Source organism: Falco rusticolus, chromosome 13 (genome assembly GCF_015220075.1).
Source record: "Falco rusticolus isolate bFalRus1 chromosome 13, bFalRus1.pri, whole genome shotgun sequence".
In the NCBI taxonomy this organism is placed as follows: domain Eukaryota; kingdom Metazoa; phylum Chordata; class Aves; order Falconiformes; family Falconidae; genus Falco; species Falco rusticolus.
The window spans coordinates 17,611,729-17,630,221 of record NC_051199.1 but is presented as its reverse complement, the minus strand read 5'-3'; positions in this window follow the sequence as shown (position 1 = coordinate 17,630,221).

Sequence of the window (18,493 nt, the reverse complement as noted above, 5' to 3'; positions counted from 1 at the left end):
TATATCTGGGTAGATTTTAGTGAGCAGCGTCTGCTTCCAGCCAGCCAGAGGTCCTGGGTTCATAGGGATCTTTTGTCAGGAGCATTGCATGTGCCCCTTCACCTTTTTTCATTGATTCCCACACATATCAAACAGGGCTGCTAAACAGATTGCGATTATCAGATAGGAGTCTCGCCAATGATGATGCTTGCAGTGCAGCACAAAGGTGAAAAACTCGCTGTACCCAGTGCTCATCATCACTAATAGGCAGTAATGAAATGGCAGGTTTCCTCCCTTTGGGTTGGAAGGGGGCACATTCAAGCAAAACGTGCTGGCTACCCCTCCTCATCACAGGCAGCAGTGTGTTGTGCCCCTTCGTGGTCATGGGTTGGTGCTGGTGTAAGCAATTCTCCTTCTGCTTGGGTATTAGCTGGGTGACATTGTGACAGAGCTTTGCTTAAGCTGTTACAGGGTAATGTCTTACAGGAGTGTTTTATCCCACGTGCAGGCTCTGCAGAATCCCTGCATTTGGGCAACTGCATGCTTTTTCTCTTTCCTCATACTACCCTTTGCTGAAGAATAACTGAACTGCTAGGACAGGGTGAACAAATCTTGTCTGCCTTCGCCTTTGAGATGGGAGCCCAAATCTGCCATGTTGGCAGAAAGACCTGAAGCCGAGTAAGGAAAGCCACATGACTTGGTATAGATCTATTTGCAGAAACAGCCAGTGATACAGCAGGTACTTTCCAAAGACTCAGAGAGGGGCCAGAAACTGTTCTGAGAAGCTTGTGGTGTGGTGCAGTTGAGAAGAGCTGGTGACTTCTGGAGGAGCAGAATTGGCTCCATGCAGCAAGGAAAGGTGGAGAGCAGCCAGAGAGGTTCGCGCTTTTTTTTTTTTTTTTTTTTTCCCTCAGTGAGCTCTCCTGTAAGGTGGTGACCACCTTTATGGCTGTGCTGTCACCCCTGGTAGAAATCCCAGAGGGGAGGGTCCCCAGCTGGAGCCAGATGCACGCAAGGGGACAGCATGCAGTGTGCCAAACCCCACTGTAGCGGGGTGGCCTCATGGGCAAGAGGGCTTTGCAGAGCAGCTGTGCAGGGAGGACATACTGCTAGTGTGGGACCTCTCAGCTGCCCCCCAGCACCTTGCTAAGGCCATGCAGTGGTGGTGGTGCAGAAGGGAGAGTATTTCTCTCCTCTCTGAGGTCTGTTCTTTAGTAGCTCTCCTGTTCTTACACTGCAGTCTCATCAGAAGATGGGATTAGAAGATAGGATCTTTGCAAAATACTGCTCAAGAGCGTGTCAAATCCTCTCCAGTTCTTTCTTCCTGGTAAAGTCCTTGCAGTCTGCTCGTTCCTGCTGCCACCCTCTGTTTTGTCCCTGCTTTTTGCTCTGTGTCAAGAGAGGCATCGTTGTGCTGAGGATGTTGCAACCCCTTCACAGTCATTCCCAAAGACAGCACTTTTTCTCTCTTCAAAACTGTATAGGCCCCTCAAGTGTCACAGGAAAATATTAGTCTGCTTAGAGGTCCTTCTAGTGCTGCTTAAAGGGTTAAAGTGGAACCAAATTGACTGTTTTCTGTTTTTTTCCCAGATCTCAAAGGACTGTAAGGGGGATATGAGAAGTCTTTCATGTGGCCCTTCTTACTATGAGGAGACAATACCTAATTCTTGTTCAACTTCAAAAAATATGGAAGAAATAAAAGAAACATGTTCTCAATAGCTCATCTATTGATCATAATAGAGATGTTTAGGGTGTTTATGGTACATGTTGCAAATTATAATCCCCAGCTGATTTGTGTGGTACCTTGTGCTCCAAGCTAATTTACAGTGGCTCCTCTCAACAACCACAAGGGTTTCTAGCCTGATACAGATTAGAAGGGCTCAACTTCAATTTTTGGAAAAATAAAACCTTCAGACATCTAACAAGTAGCCAAAGGAGTACTGAACCCTTAAAAAAAAAAAAAAAAAAAAGGGTCTATAGGTGTCTCAAAGCATGGGGGAGGAAGGAGAAGTCTTGGTTGAAGAAGAAATCAAGGAAACTTAGCTTTTAATTTGGTTCCTGGGTTTATGCTAGTTTTGCACTTATGTGAAAACCTTGATGGGAACATGGGGATTGTGGTGCAAGCCAATGGTTATACTGCTGTACAAATTTTGACTTCTATTTAAAATGTTGCAACCCATGATCAAAACTGAAATAATCAGAAGGAAAATGTTTTGCTATGATAGATTTCTGAGGTCTGTTTGACTAGGTCTGCTGGTAATAGATAGATAATATCCTTCCATCTGTTTACTTTCATGAAAACATCTGTATGTGTTCCTGGGCTCGCTTGGGAGGTTTTGGTGCCTGTGTGTAATCACTTCCTACTGTGTAGCAGAGCATTTCGCAGCAGGATTTGCTGCTGAGTCATCTCTAATCAGGTGTTTGAATACTGCAGGTGGCCTGATGTGATAAATACTGATGCACATAAGCAAGGGGAATTTGGTTAGTGTATGGAGGTATAAAGAGAACAACCACCTCCAAGAGTGAGAAGGGGGAAACCCTGCAGTAAGTGTTCAGGGGTTCGTTAGGCTCTTTACAACATAAAAATAAGTCCACTTACAAAATCTTGCCCTGGGAGGTTCCACACCCATCTAGTTCAGTAATGCTGATATACACCTAAGCCAATGCATGTGGGAAAGAAGCTTGTAGTGTGCTGGTGAGCCGGGCACTGCGAGCAGCAGCTGCTCAGCTGCGTGTTGCCAGCAGCATCTGCCTCTGCACACAGAAGTAGGAGCCAGAGCTGGTGAGGCAAAACGGTGGGATTGATGTGCTTGTTGTCAATGGGGTCTGTGAGGTGTGAAACTGTAGTTCAGCCGTCTCTGAGAGTTAAACATGAGCATTAGGTAGTCAAATATTGCAGAATGAAAAATCTTAATGTTGAACAACAAAATTCCTTTTCACTGTCTTCCAAGTTCTGTTGTTCATATTTGTGAATTTTCCTCTTAGAATATACAGGCTTGGAAACAACATTCCTGGTTTTGACGGAACAGGAGACTGATGTATTCATAGCACTCTAGGAGCTACTGCTTTAAGATAATCACAAGCAAAAATCATAAATCACATTAGATGCGGCAATGTATTGATGAAATTATAGGGGGGGCAACCCTGTAATTTCTTAGCACCAGGCATAGTTGCAAAAGCGAAGATCCTGTGAGCACTCCAGGTAACGTTCCCTTACACACCAGCAGTGCTTCTGATAAACAGTTCATTTGTTCCTGTCTTCCAGGATTAGTAACTGCCCTTAAGTCTTTGTCCTTCATCTGCCTTTTCTTCCAGCTATTTTGTGACAGAGAAAGATTTTTGCAAGTGCTCTTACTTTTGAGAGAATTCTTCTCTGCCCTTAGGCTTAGCAATAGCTGGCCTGCCACAGAGTTGTGCTGTAAAATGCTGCCAGCACAGTATTTAGCAGGAGACTTTATTTTCCTATATGAGTATCACTGGGGTGGAGAACAGAAGTTATTGCTTGTCATCCCAAAAACATCCGATTTAGCAGGTTGGCTGTAACTTTAACCAAATTCATATGACGGGAATCTGCACCTAACATCTGCTTTGCTGGCATTTCTGTTTTGCATGTTAATTATTTACTGAAACACCGGATGCTGGTGTTTACAGTTTCATGCTTCTAAAGAGTTCTGGGGACTTTCTGTATTATCATGATGATTTATTTTATATTTTTGTGAAATTCTACCTACTTGAAAGAGTTTGAGAGGGACTTTAGATCTCCTGAGCCGTTCACAGAGAAAAGAATTTGTGTAACTGAAGACTGAAGCAGCTTTCGTAAGAGTAGGTGCCTTAGGGGAGCCAAGAGTCTTACCTGGCTCAACTCAAAATGTCATGCAGTAGACAGTCTCAGACCTTTATGTCCTAAAAAAGTATCACGTATTTCATGGTCTCTGTCCCTCTCCTCTCTGGCTGTATTTATATGACTACATGCCCTGCTACGCATAATATCCCAGGGCTGAAAATCGGTGTGGGCTGCATGATTTCTCTTGCTTTGCTTCTTCCCGGTGGAGGGCCATGTTGAGACCCATGTGGCATGTCCCCTCACCAGCTTCACCTCATCACCTCCTCATGATGGCCAAATTTGGGGAACGCCTGTCCTGTATGAACAGGGACAGCCAGCAACTCTGTGCCTGCAGCTTGGTGTACAGGGGTGCCCAGCACCTTCCCTCAGGGTTGCAGCTACAGCTCACCCAGCACTTGGGCAAACAAACCTCAGGAGCTGTTGGGGTGACCCTGGCAGAGAAAGCGTCTGATTCCTCCACACACCAAAAAGGTTCAAATCTCCGCAAGTTTAAAAGAAACTATTCTTGGCAAGAGTGCGTGCCCTTAATGCTACTGATAGTGAAATGGCACAAGTGGGAAAGAGGCTGCCAGCAGGAAACCTAGGCCAGGCTTTAAACAGAGCTCACAGCATGTTGCAGGGCTGCAAACCCAGCATGAGCAACTGGGGCTGCAAGCACAGCCAGAAAAGCCCATGCTATGTGTGCTTCTACTGTGCCACAGGATCTGGGTATTCCTGTTGGCTGGGGTCAAAAAGCGCACTCGGTTCAGTGGATGCAGTTCTGGTAGAGGGAGGGAGGGAGCTGCATCCTGCATCTCATTTTGTTTGTCTTTGGAGGGTTTTGATAGCATCAGTGCTTGGGAAAGTTTTAGAGGGGACTGAAGCTTCCTTACAACACAGAAGAGAGGGAGAAGCTCCTTTCTCTCCTGCTGGCTGGAAACACCCCAGAAATGGTGTTTGGTGCAGGAGTGTGAGGACAAGCATTCAATTTACCAGACACCTGGAAATTTGAGCTGGGCTTATTGGTTTTCTGAATTCCACGGTGACATGCTGTGAAATTCTCCTCTTTTTCCACTACGCCTTGCAGCATCAGGCGGAACAAGGCACGCACATCTTGTGGTCAGGAGTGGCTGCATGCTGCGCCGACTCTTCACAGCTTTCATGGAGCCACCTTGGAAGGATTCCACATAAATGCACCATATCTAATAGTAGAGTCACTCCGTCAGTTCCCATACACTATACTTCTGTGTTTATCTGTCGCTATATAGAGAATACTGTGTTTGAAATGACCTATTATCTGCTTAGCTGGGTGCTTCCTGTATGTATGCCATGGTCTGGAAAATGTAATCAGCCTTGTGAGAGTTCCACAGATGATGCTTCATCCTTGCACTCCCTGGGAGAAGCACTGAGCCTGATTTCATCTCTGCAGGCATGTGTTGCATATGCAATGATGTTGGGTTCTGACCGTATCTTTTAAAAGAGGTACAAATTAACATGAGATGATTTTTTTCTGATTTAACCTTGTTGCTCTTTGGGAGAAATACTGCTCTTGCCTTGCTCCTTAAGACTGTAACAGTTGCTCTTTGCATCACATAATAAAAATGCAATTATGTGAATAAGCAAGCCAGTCAGGAACCCAGGGAAATCTCCCTGGCAGCTGCCCAGCACAGTACATGTCCCTTGTTTGGGGGACCAGCCGTGCTCATGGCAAACCCTTGATCCGGGGGTTTCTCTTAGGTTTGCTTGGTGATGTGCTGCCATTGGCACTTGCTCTGGTGGAGCACAATCCTTAGGAAAAGATGAGCTCAGGACTTTTTGGTGATGGAGTGGACTGTAGGAAGCTCAGTCTAGACCATGCCTAACTTGTTCATGCTACATAAAATGGGAGGCTGAGCTCAACAGTGCTCACAGTCATTTCCTCTCCAGACAGCCCAGAGCTCAGGCCAGGGCCACATCTGAAAAACATGCTTGCATGTAGGCAAGGGATAACAGGCAAACCAGACCATGAACACGGGCCAGACCAGTGGTGTGGATATAACAGAGGTCTTTCCTTACTGCCGTACCCTAGCTGCAAGTGGAACTCCTCTGTTGGGTTTGGTTGGTTTTGGTTCCCCCCACCCTCATCTCTGGCCTCTTTCGGAGCCTTGTAGTACCTAATGAGAGCCAGTTCCTGACACCCCAACGGCCTTTCTGAAGCTCTGATGCGCTTGGCTGAATTATTTTACTATCTGTATGAATAAAGTAATTTCTCTGTTCTGTGTTGTGGTCTCTGTATTGGTGTGGTGGAGGTAGAAGAGTGAAACTTGAGAGATGCTGGCTGCATTCAACGCTGCAAAATTTCAGCAGACAATACTTAAAAGCACCCTGTTTCCTGTGGGAAATACTAAAATCAAGCTCCTTGTAAAAGATAATAATAATGAACTGCCGTTGATATTGTTACTGGGTAAATGCTGTGCTTACAGGAAAAATACTGATGAGCAAAGCTGAAAAGGGGGAATTTGATTCAGGAAGCCTCAGGAAGGTTGGATTTCTGGCCATCATTTTTCAGAACTTTTCAGTTTTCCTTATTATGTACCTAAAGTCACTACAGAAGAATAGTGAAGGCCTGTAATAGCTGTATTTTGTCATGGCTGTCATCTCTCAAAAATGACCTCGCATGCTTTTATTCCTGGGGTTGTTGCTTTCTTTTCTTTTAATATTTCTTGATGCTGCAGAGGTCTTGATGCAGGACATGGTTAGCTGTTTTAGGCTGCTTTGGACATTTAACACCGGCTTCCCGCCTGAAGATGAAAAGATGAAGGGTCTCCCCATACTGTGCAGCAGAACCCAACAGCCGATATCAGAGTCTCCTTCTCCCCTGGTAGCTCACGGATGTGCCCCCAGGCGCCTGCTGCAGACCACTACCAATGGTGGATGGGTGGGTCATGGGCTGATTTGGGGTTAGGCAGACCCCTCAGAGGCACAAAAGATGGTCTCTGTTGTCTTTAATTGTAGCTGCAGCTGGGCAGCAGAGGTTGGCATGTGTCAGCAGGGCTGGAGGCAGCACTGACCTAGCAGGAGACTTCTCAGCAGAGATCTGCGCTCACACTCTCCTGCATGAAGGGAGGAGGCATCACTGTTTGTCCTGCTGTAAAACTATCGGGGCTGGCTGGCTGCGAGAAGTCTTGTGTAAACTTTGAAAGGCAGACCCAAATGCATGTTCTCAGCTGGGTATCTAAAACTGAGCAAACGATGTCTATTGTTTAGACCAAAGGGATTTTTTTATTTTTTTTAAATGGACTTGAAAATGTTTTGTGGCTTCTGAACGGTTTGCCTGTAAAGTTTATCTTACAATATTTATTTTTGGACTCGGCTCAAAAATACCTCAGAATTTTGAGGGCTGGGCCTGGATTTTCCGCTCCTGTTGCTTTTGAGAAGACTTTCTCACTTTCTGCAGTAAAAGCTCTCACCTCTGCCCAGCAGCTCTGACTCCTTCCTCTCCAGATGGGCACTGCTCTTAACCATCACTGCAAATAGGTTTGGGGAAGGGATTGAAAAGTGAGTTACAAAATAATACAATTGCATCTGCTTTTTAATTGGGTTTGGTGTTAACACTTTTTAAAAATGGATGGAGATTTAAATTTTCTTTTATTCTTTAAATTTGGAAAGTCTTGGGACTACATGTCTGTACTGATGGTCTCTGTATGCTTTACAAAGTCTGTGGTACTCCTGTGCCTCAGGAATGGAAGGGCACAGATGGACAGGCCACCCAGGGGCCAGGGGATGAGCTGGTTGTCCTGAGCTCCAGGCTTGCACTCTAACTCTGGGATTTCCAACAGGGTTCCTCAGGCTCCTGGAAGTTTCGAGGGCTCTGCACCCCAGAGAATTGCAGTGGGCAGGTGGAGGAGCTGCTGTGGCAGTGCTTTCACCTTGGCCAGAGCTCCGTCTCTCTCTCTAGCGTCTCACCCCCCTGCTGAGAACGGGAGTGGGTGCCAGGGCTGAGCAGGAGGGGAGGGGATGTCCGCACCTGGGTGGGGAGGTAATTTCCAAGGATGGGTGAGAAAGGGAGGGTGGAGAAGGGGGTGTCCAAGGTAGGGTGGGAGATAAGAGAGGTCTGTGAAAGTTTACAGGATGCTGAAGGAATCCTTAGAGGAAAAAAACTTACCTGCTCCAACAATTAGGGGATGGTTCCTTTAGCACTGGTGAAGTGGTTTGCTGCCTGAAACCCTGAGGACAGAGAAATGCCTCTGTAATGTAGACATGGTCACTGTTGTCAGGCTGATAACGATGACATGTAGATAGCAGATGTGACAAGATGTAGATAGGAGATGCAGTGGGTTCCCGGGCTGTAGGGGTTACTGATAGCACTTTGAACTCGTTCTGCTTCCAGAAGCCATTCCCATCAGTTTGCAGAGAGCAGGCTATGCAGTGCCCAGGCTGGGAGCCCCTCAGCACAGTAGCAATGGGAACACAGAGGGAGCCTTTTTCTCCCGAAGGAGCTCTGCTGCCAGCGTGGGCCCGAGGCTGCTGTGGTACAATGTGTTTTGATGGGCCACTGCAAACGCTGCACCTGCTGCAGGCATAGTCTTACTCAAGATGACTCTAACTGAAAGAAGATGATGAATGGGAAAAAAATCCCCCTTGTGTTTTGCGGCATGGTGTATTAGGAAGATCGTTCTGTGCAGCCGGTTTCGCTTTCTCTGATATAGGTCAGTCTTGCCCGTGCACTGAAGGCTCTAGTAAAGAGCAGCCAGAAAGCTGAACCATCCCTTCCTACCCCTTTCCATTCAGCTCACACATATATGCTTCCAAAAGAGGAATCAAAAGAGATCAGGATGTGCTGTTACAGCAGACTCCAGCAGACCACGGAGTTTTTATAAGCAGCGCAATCATCATTGCTCTGAGACAGAATTGCTTTAATTCCTCTAAAATATCATGTATCTCACAGCTGAAACAGGGCGTGCACAATACAAGTGTTGTTTGCCTAGAGAATAGGAAGAAGCTAAGTCTGTCCTCCTTAGGCTGTCCTCAGCAGATGTGGTAGGACACCAGCAGTGCCACAGAGCCCCTTGCCACTGTCACTCCTGGTTCCTTCTTGCTTTCCCCATATATTCTTGGTTGGCGGCTCCTTTTGAGATCAGGATTCACCCTTTGGGCAGTTAGCCGCTTTCATTTTCTAATGCATGTCTTCTGTGCCACTGGACCACTTTTCTCTCAGCTGCCCCTCCCCATAACCCATGCTGCTGGCCACATGTTTTTTAGTGAGATACCAGATATGGGAAATAGCTGAAAAACGTGGGATCTGGGAAAAAAGAATGGGCACTTAAACCATAGATGAAAGTTATATTCTGTCTCAAAGAAATCCTGCGTGTCGGTGTTAGTTCTTTCTTACATTCACCCTTCCAAACTCACACATCTGTCATTCTTCTTTCAGAGATATTTTCTAGGACCAACACATAGGAGCAGTGCTAAACAGAAGGAAAGTAAATGATTTAAAGAAGTTGCTGGAAGTTTAGATTTTATAAAGCTGAATCTGGAAGCTGGGCTGGAAGTCTAAAGGAGAATAAGTACTTGTGAGTGCAGTTCAGCAGGACCTGCCCCTGCTGGGATGGGACAGTCTCTTTTGGGCCAAGCCCTCAGAATACGGCATCAGGCAGAGAAAGGAAAAGGAAATTGCACAGTACAGTGTGGTTCGTAGTGGGAAGGGGGGCTGCTTGTTGGTGAAGCAGACACAGAAAGCGGCAAAGGCAGAGGGGCAATACAGGTCCCTGAAGTTCAGCAGCAGTCTCCTCTGAGGGGGCTGAGAGCCAGCCTGCCTACCGCTTGGCTTTCACTTTGCCCCCACCCTGTTATGACTACCAGAGGTCTCTAACGGGTGCTCCCAGGCTGTGCTTTGCCACGGAGGGTGGCTGTTGCGGCCGTGGGGGACAAGCGTGCTCCGTGCTTCGGGGAATTCCAGCTGACACTGCCTGCCAGGCACACGCTTGTCCCGTGCTGCCAGACCCCGCTTCCTTCTCCTCTTGCACAGCTGTGAGCTTCATTAGGTAGCGAGGTCTACAAATCACTGCAGTGTTAAAATGCGGAGTGGGGGGAATTCCAGCAGGATGAGGGCTGCCAAGTTCCTAGAGTTTTTAACAGTGCAGCCCGAAAAGGAGCCCCCTCCCCGCTCAAGAACCAAAAATACAACTAACACCAAGATTCAGGTAATTAACCATAGTGCTCGTGAACTTTAAATCATTTGTTTACCGTTGCTTTTGATGCACTTCAAGGTGTAACCAGAGAAGGCAGGGACCAGCATGTGGGCTGGAGTTGCTGGAGCTGCCAGCTTCTCTGCTCTGTGACTTACTTCTCTATCTGGCCCACATCCCGTGATAGTTGAGGGCTAATATATATTAATCTATGCATGAATTAAGGGCTGTTAAGTGGTTAACTACTGTAAGCACTCAGGAAGAAAGATTAGTTTTTAGTCTGGGCATCTGGGTTTGAATTCCACTTCCACCCTGAACTCCAAATGTGATTTAAAGCTGGTCATAGCATTTCTGTAGCCTTGATTTTCATTCCTGGGCCATCGGCATTTTGGTGCCTGAAAATAAATGAAGTTTGGGGGTTTCTTGCTCTAGGAAGTGCAGTGTACACTCTACATGGAGAAATTAAGGCCTCTTTGAATTTCTCTATCTATACACCCAAGATCACTAGTTCCTTTTTGAGCAGCACCAGACTGGGACTTAGGTGACCAAGGTTGTATTTCTGGCTGCACAACTGGCTTGCTGAGTAATGATGAGTAGTCCTATGACCTCCTGGTGCCTTAGTTTTCCCACAGGTAGAATGGGAGTAATTACACTGTCTTCCTTTGTAGAGTACTTTGAGAGCTATGAATAAAATGAGCCATATTAGATATCATTATTTAGGCATTATTAATTATTCTTTGGGTGCATTTGTATAATGTGGAAGTGCTTTCTTTAGAAGAGTAGATGTTCTTCTCTTTGCATCAAGGTTGCTTCTCTAGCAGGCCCTTTAGAGGAACATATCTTGTGGGAAAAAAAAACCAGCAAAATCTGCAGCTTACAAAGAAGTACTTCTTTGGCCCATCTGCTTGTCCACCAGCTGAGGATTACAGACCCAGCAACAGAAAATCATACACTACTGATAGACATTTAGTGGGGAAAGCAGAAAGCATCATCCTGTAACTTTGGCAGCAAACAGAAAAAAGCTCCAAATCATTTTGCTTATCCCTACTGTGAAAGATTTCTTCTCACAAGATTTTACACTGTGGCTTTACACCATTATCAAGCCACAAAGTTGAGAATCTACGGACCACACTAATAGTTTCCAGGGCTTTGCATACTATACCATACCAGAGCTCCAGCTTATGAGGGAAGCTAAGGAGAACTGAAGGTGCTTGGATCTCTTGAAACCCAACACAGCAGCTTCACTGAGATATGTTATTAATTTCTGGTTTCCCCATAAACTTCAGTATTAACCCAGGGGTATTTCAGAGTGAAGCTCTAAACCTTTTTGGATGAAAAAAACAAAGCCGTGCTGTCTCTTGGTTGAAACAGTCTGTCTTATTTTTGGGAGGAGGTTACTAGCCCTCCTTACAACATGTACCCTAGCAGTGCTTGAGCTGCACCCTGCATCAGATCCAACCCTATAGCAGTGAAAGCAGGTGGCATCTGCCTTTAAGGTTAAAGCTACAGAGGAGGGGCAGGGCATACTCCATATCAAACCTAGGTCTTGTTTTCCTCAGGAGCTTGTGCCTTCTCCCTAGCAGTAAGTCAAGCCTTGGTGTACTGGGTTTAGACCTTTCTAAGAAAGGTTGTCTGCAGTGAAAGGTGGCTTTTTGGGTGAGAAGTGTTGTCATGTGGCAACAGTTGATTTTAATAGCTGTCATTGTTTTCTCGTGTGGAAAGTGGCTTGGGTTGTTTTGGGGTTTTCTGTTGCTTTTCTTTAATGTCTTTGATGTGAAAGTAGGAAGGGGGAAATGTGGTGAAGAGTGGAAGCATGTGCTTAGAGTGAGCCGGTGGGAGCAGAAATGTCTTGTTTTCTTTCTGGTTTGCCACCAGTTTATGTCGTGCTGGGCCAAGCAGGCAGGGCTTTGTTTCTGCCAGTGTTGGGATCATTGGCTCCATGGAAAGGTAATAGCAGTGCAGATGGGCTAAAGGCTTATGAAAGGCAAATGCTGTGCTTGCCAGGGGTTCTTTTTGTTTGGTTGCTGGGTTTTGGTGGGGTGAGGTTTGTGTTTGGTTTGTTGTTTTTTGTTTTGGGTTTTGGTGTTGTTGTTTTTGGTTTTTTTTTTTTTAAGTTTAACATTCCCAGTCTTCTGGGAGACTCTGAAATTGAGTGCTGTGTGGGCACAGCTACAAGGGCACGTTGCTCTCATTGCCATGTTTTGCAGAGATCTCACTTATCAGCATGATGGTAAACTGAATCAGCTGGGATGCAGTCCCACTCCAGTGGGCTGTAACACAGCACTTCTGGGGCAATGATCAGGAGGCAGCAAAACAACCAGTGTGCCCAGGACTTCAGCCCACTAAGTGAATATGGAAAAGTGCTTTCACCTGGGGTCTGAGCCACTCTTGCTTCAGCAAAATAAATAGGATGGAGCTGAGCTAGATATCAGTGCAAGTGCATTGCTGGCTGGAACTTGTCCTGGGATTCAGTGGTTCAGGAGCAGTGTCCTAGCACTGTACCAGGAAACCCTGTGCTCTTGGTGAGGTGCTGCTTCTTAGAGATTTAAACCTGTTATTTCTGTTGATTAATAATCCCCTGGTGGTTTTTAAAGGAGGGGCTTGTGGATGCAATGTCTTATTCAGCTTGCAGTTTGATGGGGGCTGTAAATGCCTCTGTAGTTCCAGCGTGGTGCAGTTAGTACTCTCTGCATGTGGCAAGCTGCCTGCCAACTATTTCAGCAGGTAATGCAGGGAATTAGCTTGTAGACATAAAGCAGAGGGCAAGCTAGACAAGACTTTCTACTATGCTTTGTCCTGTCATAGTCAGTAGCTTAGTGTAACAGACTGTGTTTGGTAGTGTTATATCCTAGATGCACTTTGGGATGAGTGGTTGTGGGTAAAAGGGATGTTGTTTAAATGTCTGCTAATAAAAAAAGCAGCTGGTAAGAGTAATTTGAACAATGCAAACTCCTGTTACCTTGTGATTAACTTTAGGCACTTGGGGGTTATTTTACTTAAACTAAAGTGTTTGCTGATGTGGTAAAACATAATTGACTAAAGTAGTGAAACTTATGCATAGATCTTGCTTAGGCTTTAGCTGTTCTTTTCTTGTGAAAGAGCAAATTTGGGCGCTTGCGTATGCTGTTTAGTAGATTGAGGCTGCTCCTTTATGTTGAAGGCCATTTGTTAAGGAAAATGGCTTAGATCTTGCTAAGAACACAGGGAAGGAGGCAGTTCAGCTTGCATGGAGTTTTGTGCTGAACTGAAGTTGGTTTTCTTGCTGCTTGACAGCTCTTTCCCACCTGAGAGCAGAATGCACCGAATGTAATAAAAAGCCACGCTCACTCCCTCTGTAATGCTGTAGCCTTCTCACAGGTGCCGTGCCAAGGCTGGCCACTTATTCCTGCGCCACCATTTGGAAATAGAGCTCTACAGGCAGCAAAAGTGTTACAGAGAGCGTTGAAGGAGTCTGTCAAATTTAGTTTCTGTGAAAGCATTAACAAGGGAGCTTCTTTTGCTTGGTGTAGGGATATGTGCATTTTTTAGCCACCAGGTGAAATCCGATAATGCTTTTCTTTGAAACAGTAAGCCAGGAGCTTGGTTGGGTACAAGAGGTAAAGATGAGAGCTGGAGAAATTTGGAGTTGTGTTTAGCACAGAGATGCACCAGCTGTGTCCTTAAACTGATCTGACTCTTTCCAACAGCTCTGTTAGCTTCAGAGGCGCAGAATAACAAACCTGGCTTTATCAGTCTGTGCAGCTCATGTGTCCTTCCTCTCCTGCGCTGCAGGTTGTGGACATTGTAAATAGTGCTTGCTTATGATGAGCAACTTCTACTTTCCTCCTGAATGGGACCACAAGGGCCAGAGCAGGCAGGGCTCAGCTGGGTTGCTTTGCCTCCTTGAGACCTAGGACTTTGTTCAGCTGTGAACCAGAGCTTGGGCATGTCATGGCATGTAGGAACCTCATTGCACTGAGACTTTCTGAAGGAAAGAAGGTCCCTGAGAAAGGTCTGTTTTGTAACAGCTCTTTTTGGTGAAGTTGTTCCCTGTGTCCGTAGTAAAGAGTTCATGTCAATGGTTGTTGTTGCTGCCTTGGTAATGAATTCCTAAAAAGTGGTTTTCAGTGTTCAAGTCAAGGGCAGTTGTGAGAAGCGGTAAGTAATTGTTAAAAGTGAGCACTTCAGTGGCTTTGGAGAACATGTTGTAGGGTTTGTCTGCATGTTCCTTAGAGGTCAGGAGCGGGTGTGTGGTATCAAGCAGTGCCTGGGGTCTGCGGGTTTAGAGGCAGTGCAGGTTAGGGACCGTGCATGCCCCATTGCTCTCCTCCAAAGCTCGTGGTAGTGTTGATTTGCAGCTTATATAGCAGGCTTGAGGCCAGATCTGTTCTTCTGGGTTTCGGTATGGCACTCCTGAAAGTGCCTTACCAGACTGAAAGCTTGAAAGGAGTAATTTCTGGTACTTTGTGGGATAACTGCTGTTCTCTGAGGATTTGTGATTATTTATTCACATGTAGCGTGGGCATGTGCTCACATCTGAGGCAGAGTTATTAGCTACGACACTTCTGAATTTTATTTTTGTCTCTGGCTATTCATGAACTTTTAAAGGATGTTGGGGTTTTTTTGTTCATCACAAAAAGGATGAGCAACAGAAGTGATACTTTCACCTGTTTTGAGGCAAGCTGAGCTATGGTTCTGGGGGCTGAAACTGCTTTAATTTCTGTTAGCTTAGGAAGACTGTCCGCTCTTCTCAAAGAGTGTGCAGTTCTTTGGGCAGCAGAGGTGAGGAAAGTCCTGACTTTTGCATCCTTAAAACATAAGAGGCCATACAAATTCAGTAAAGAGAACCAGATCCCTCTCTGGCAGCAGTCAGATGCTTCAGGGAAAAGTAGAGCAGAAGAACAACTGTAGTGTGATCCTCCTTCAGAAACACTTTCTTAATTTTGACAGTTTAATAAATTGGTGTCTTCCGTACAATTTGTTTAGACCATTGTGTCAAACAGCACCAAAATGTGCCAAGCTAAATGTTAGTCCAATTCTCTTTGGAATCCGTTTATAGCCCTGGCTCCTGCCACAGCCGTTTCCCTGGCAGGGAGCACAGCCTTTCACTTGCGTCGTGCCGAAACAGCTCTTCTATATGAGAATTTTGCAGGGTGCCCTGTCCTTGTAGCAGGAAAGGCGGTCACCTGCCTCATACTCTAATTAAAGTTGAACTGAGACTTTTTGCCAACTAAATATACTTGAGAAAGTTTTTCTGCACCCCCACCCCCCGCCTTACATCCCTGCAGCCGTTGAGTATTTTGACACTGGTGTAAAAGCTGCTGCGTTTGAATTTAGAAATTGGCCAGTGGGATGAGAATGTGCAGCTGTGGAAGGCGCGAGTGCTCCAGCTTCGTCACTGCTCCTCTTGGGCCCACCTATTTCTGTGAGGCTTGTGAGAGCTTAAGGGGATAAAAATGGCCAAGGTAATTAGCAAATCTGGTGGAAATCAGCCAGTCAGGCTCAGAAATTATTGGAGTTGAGAAGGCAGTAGACAAGTAGATATAACCTGATGTGACGGAACTTACTTTTGAAGAAAATAAAGCAAAATGATTTTTTTATTATTGTTAATGTTCAATTGTATTTTTTTTCTCCAAAATGCTTATTTCAGTCTAAGACCTCAGCTGCAGTGGCTAGGTATAGGAGAAGTCACCTAAATCATCCAAGGGGATGCAATCTAGAGAGGCAACCAGCTGGGAGCAGTGGAATAGCACACTGCTGAGGTGTTTCACCTGCTGCAAAGACTACCCGCTTTATGCAGAAAGTTGGTTATTTGGGGGTAAAATGGAAGGTGGTTATCTTCTTTCTTCTGGGATTCTTATGATGCAGCATCCCAGTGGACTCTGAGAGGTATTTAACTTATTGGAAGGGTGGCCAAATTCTCTCCCGTCTAAATACAGCATCTGCAGCAGTGTGGAATGTCTGTTATACAGCTGTGAATGTTCCAGGCATTCAGTGTCGTGTCTCCTTTTTCACACAATAGCTTCTATTTCTGGGTTTTCTTCAACTCGGCCTCATGCATTCAACGTATCTCTCTGTGTTTTTCTTTTGTTTGTTTTTTTTTTTTGGTTTTTTTTTTTTTCTTGCTGTCTTTTTTTTTTTTTTTTTTTTTGCGTTTGTTTTTTAAGGTTTGTAGAAACTCCGAGCCACTTCTCCTGGAAGGAGAGTTACTACCGATCAGCCATGTCCCAGAGTTCACAGCCCAGGGAATTCCTCAGCCCAGAGGTGCTCCAACATATCTGGGACTTCCTGGAACAGTAAGTAGCCTTTACATGGAACCTGTGGAAGGAGGTGTTTTGGGGCAGGAGGCCTCTGTAATTAGGCTGCTCAGGGGACTGGTGCTGGGGGTATTGGAGCCTTCTGCACATCTCGATTAGAAGAGGCGAGTGTGAGTCTATGATGACTGACGGCTGTTGAGCTCTCAAGAGGTTCTGCATCCAGGCTACGGGGAACAGATACAGAGATCATCAGTGACACTGACTCTCCTCAAGATCTTTGGATGCTGAGCTGACTGATTTCCAGCATGCGGTCACTTAAGGTGGAGGACTGTCATTTTCCTCTAAGAAAGTGAGGTCATTACTCTGTGTCCAGGCTGCACGTTTTCCCCTTTTGCTGATGCCAGGGAAGGAGAGGAGGTGGAGATAGTGCAGAGTTCACCCTGTCAGGTCCACTGAAGGAAATAAGACTCTGTTCCCATTCCTGACTTGCCATGACTGATGTTGAGACAGTTACTGCTATAAATCCTCCAAGAGTTCTGTCTTTCAGTGATTTAACTCTTACCTCATTTTTCTGGTCAAGCAAGTGAAACGCCCCTCCAGGCCCTGTCCTGTTCAGGGGCTGTTAGCATAGCGGGTAATGAGGTAGTTGTTCATTAGTAATTATTGCAACTGGTTTGTGGTCATGCCTAAGTCCTGGATGACACCCTAGCTGGGGAGTGGAGGGGTGAGCAAAGAACAGATTTTGGCCAATTTTAACTGTATTACTCTGTTCTTCTCAGGCCAATATGCTCGGTTCAGCCGATCGATTTAAACTTCGTTGACAGCCCATCTGAAAATGGCCCTACAAACAAAATTGAAATTAGCATGGACTGTGTCCGGGTGCAGGACACGGAGCTGAATGACCCAATGTGGGTGAGTATAGAGAAGAATTTCCTTCACTTTTGGGGACAGATGGGTTCATTAGGTCTCTTCTCCCAGATAACTAGTGAGAGGACAAGAGGAAATGACCTCAAATTACAAGGGGAGGCTTAGACTGGGTATTAGGAAAACTTCTTCACTGAAAGGGTGGTCAAGCATTGAAACAGGCTGCCCACAGAGGTGGCAGAATCACCATCCCTGGAAGGCATTTAAGAAACACATAGATGTGGTGCTTAATGACGTGGTTTAGTGGTGGATTTGGCAGTTCTGGGTTGATGGTTGGACGTGATGATCTCAAAGGTCTTTTCCAACCTAAATGATTCTATGATTTCTTTCTGCATTGCCCTGGGGCCATCTTCCCCCTCTTGGTGGAGGAGCTGTGGCAGCTGTCTGTGACTGAGGAAGTTCCTCCTCCCTTGGCCTGTTGTGCCCACCCACAGAGGCTGGCTGGGAGCATGGCTCTGCTGAGTGACCCTGGTGGTGAACAGCAGTTCTGTACGTGTGGCTAAACTGGATGGTGTGTTACCCGCAGTGAGGCATCGCTCCTCTGTGCTTCTCCGGGGCTGCAAGGGTGAGCAGGCTGGCTCCTTACCTGCTGCTTGCTCCTCTCCTGCAGCAGCAATGGCAGGAGAGGGATGAAGCATCTGAACGGACAGAAGAGCTGAGGAGTCTTTTGCACTTGCCTGGCTGCTCAGCTGTCTCTGGTCTCTCCCTGCTTAGAGCTAGTTTGTGTAGCCTTAGGGTTGAAATAGTTGGTATTCTAGGCACAGCTGCAATTTTGCTGACCAAGGGCAGGGGTTCTTCGCCAGTTTTTCTTCTCTTGAAGGTCAGATGTGAATGAAAGCTTGGTTTCAAACCGTGGTTGGGTTTTTTGCCTCTTGTGTCTCCAGACAGGCAAAGCTAGAGAGTGTTTGTAACAGGTCTTGGCCATCAGTGTCTTACCAGTATGGCTCAAGACAGGAATGCAGATGAGGCACTGGTGGTTGCTGGTTCATCGCCTTTGGCACAAACTGACCAGCTCTTAACAACAGTTCTGATGAAGAAGCCAGGTACTGCACTCTCCTGAAATCCCTCCTGCTCCAGCCTGCAAGAGTGTGAGCTGTTTGTGTCCTGTTTCTGTTCTTCCTGGGTTTTATATACCTAGGGGTAAAAATCACACGTAGTTTTAAGTCTGTGTTGGTATCTGCAAATTTTCTTGTTCCTCTGTATTTTCATCCTGAGAAACTGTGTCAATTAATTCCCTGGCTAATTAATCACCATTTTTAACGTGCCCAATGATGGTGTGTTAGCAGCCTACATCCTGGCAGTGTTTGTAACCTGAAGGATTGCATCTGCAAGGACAGAGCTTCCAGGTCACACTGATTGCAGTC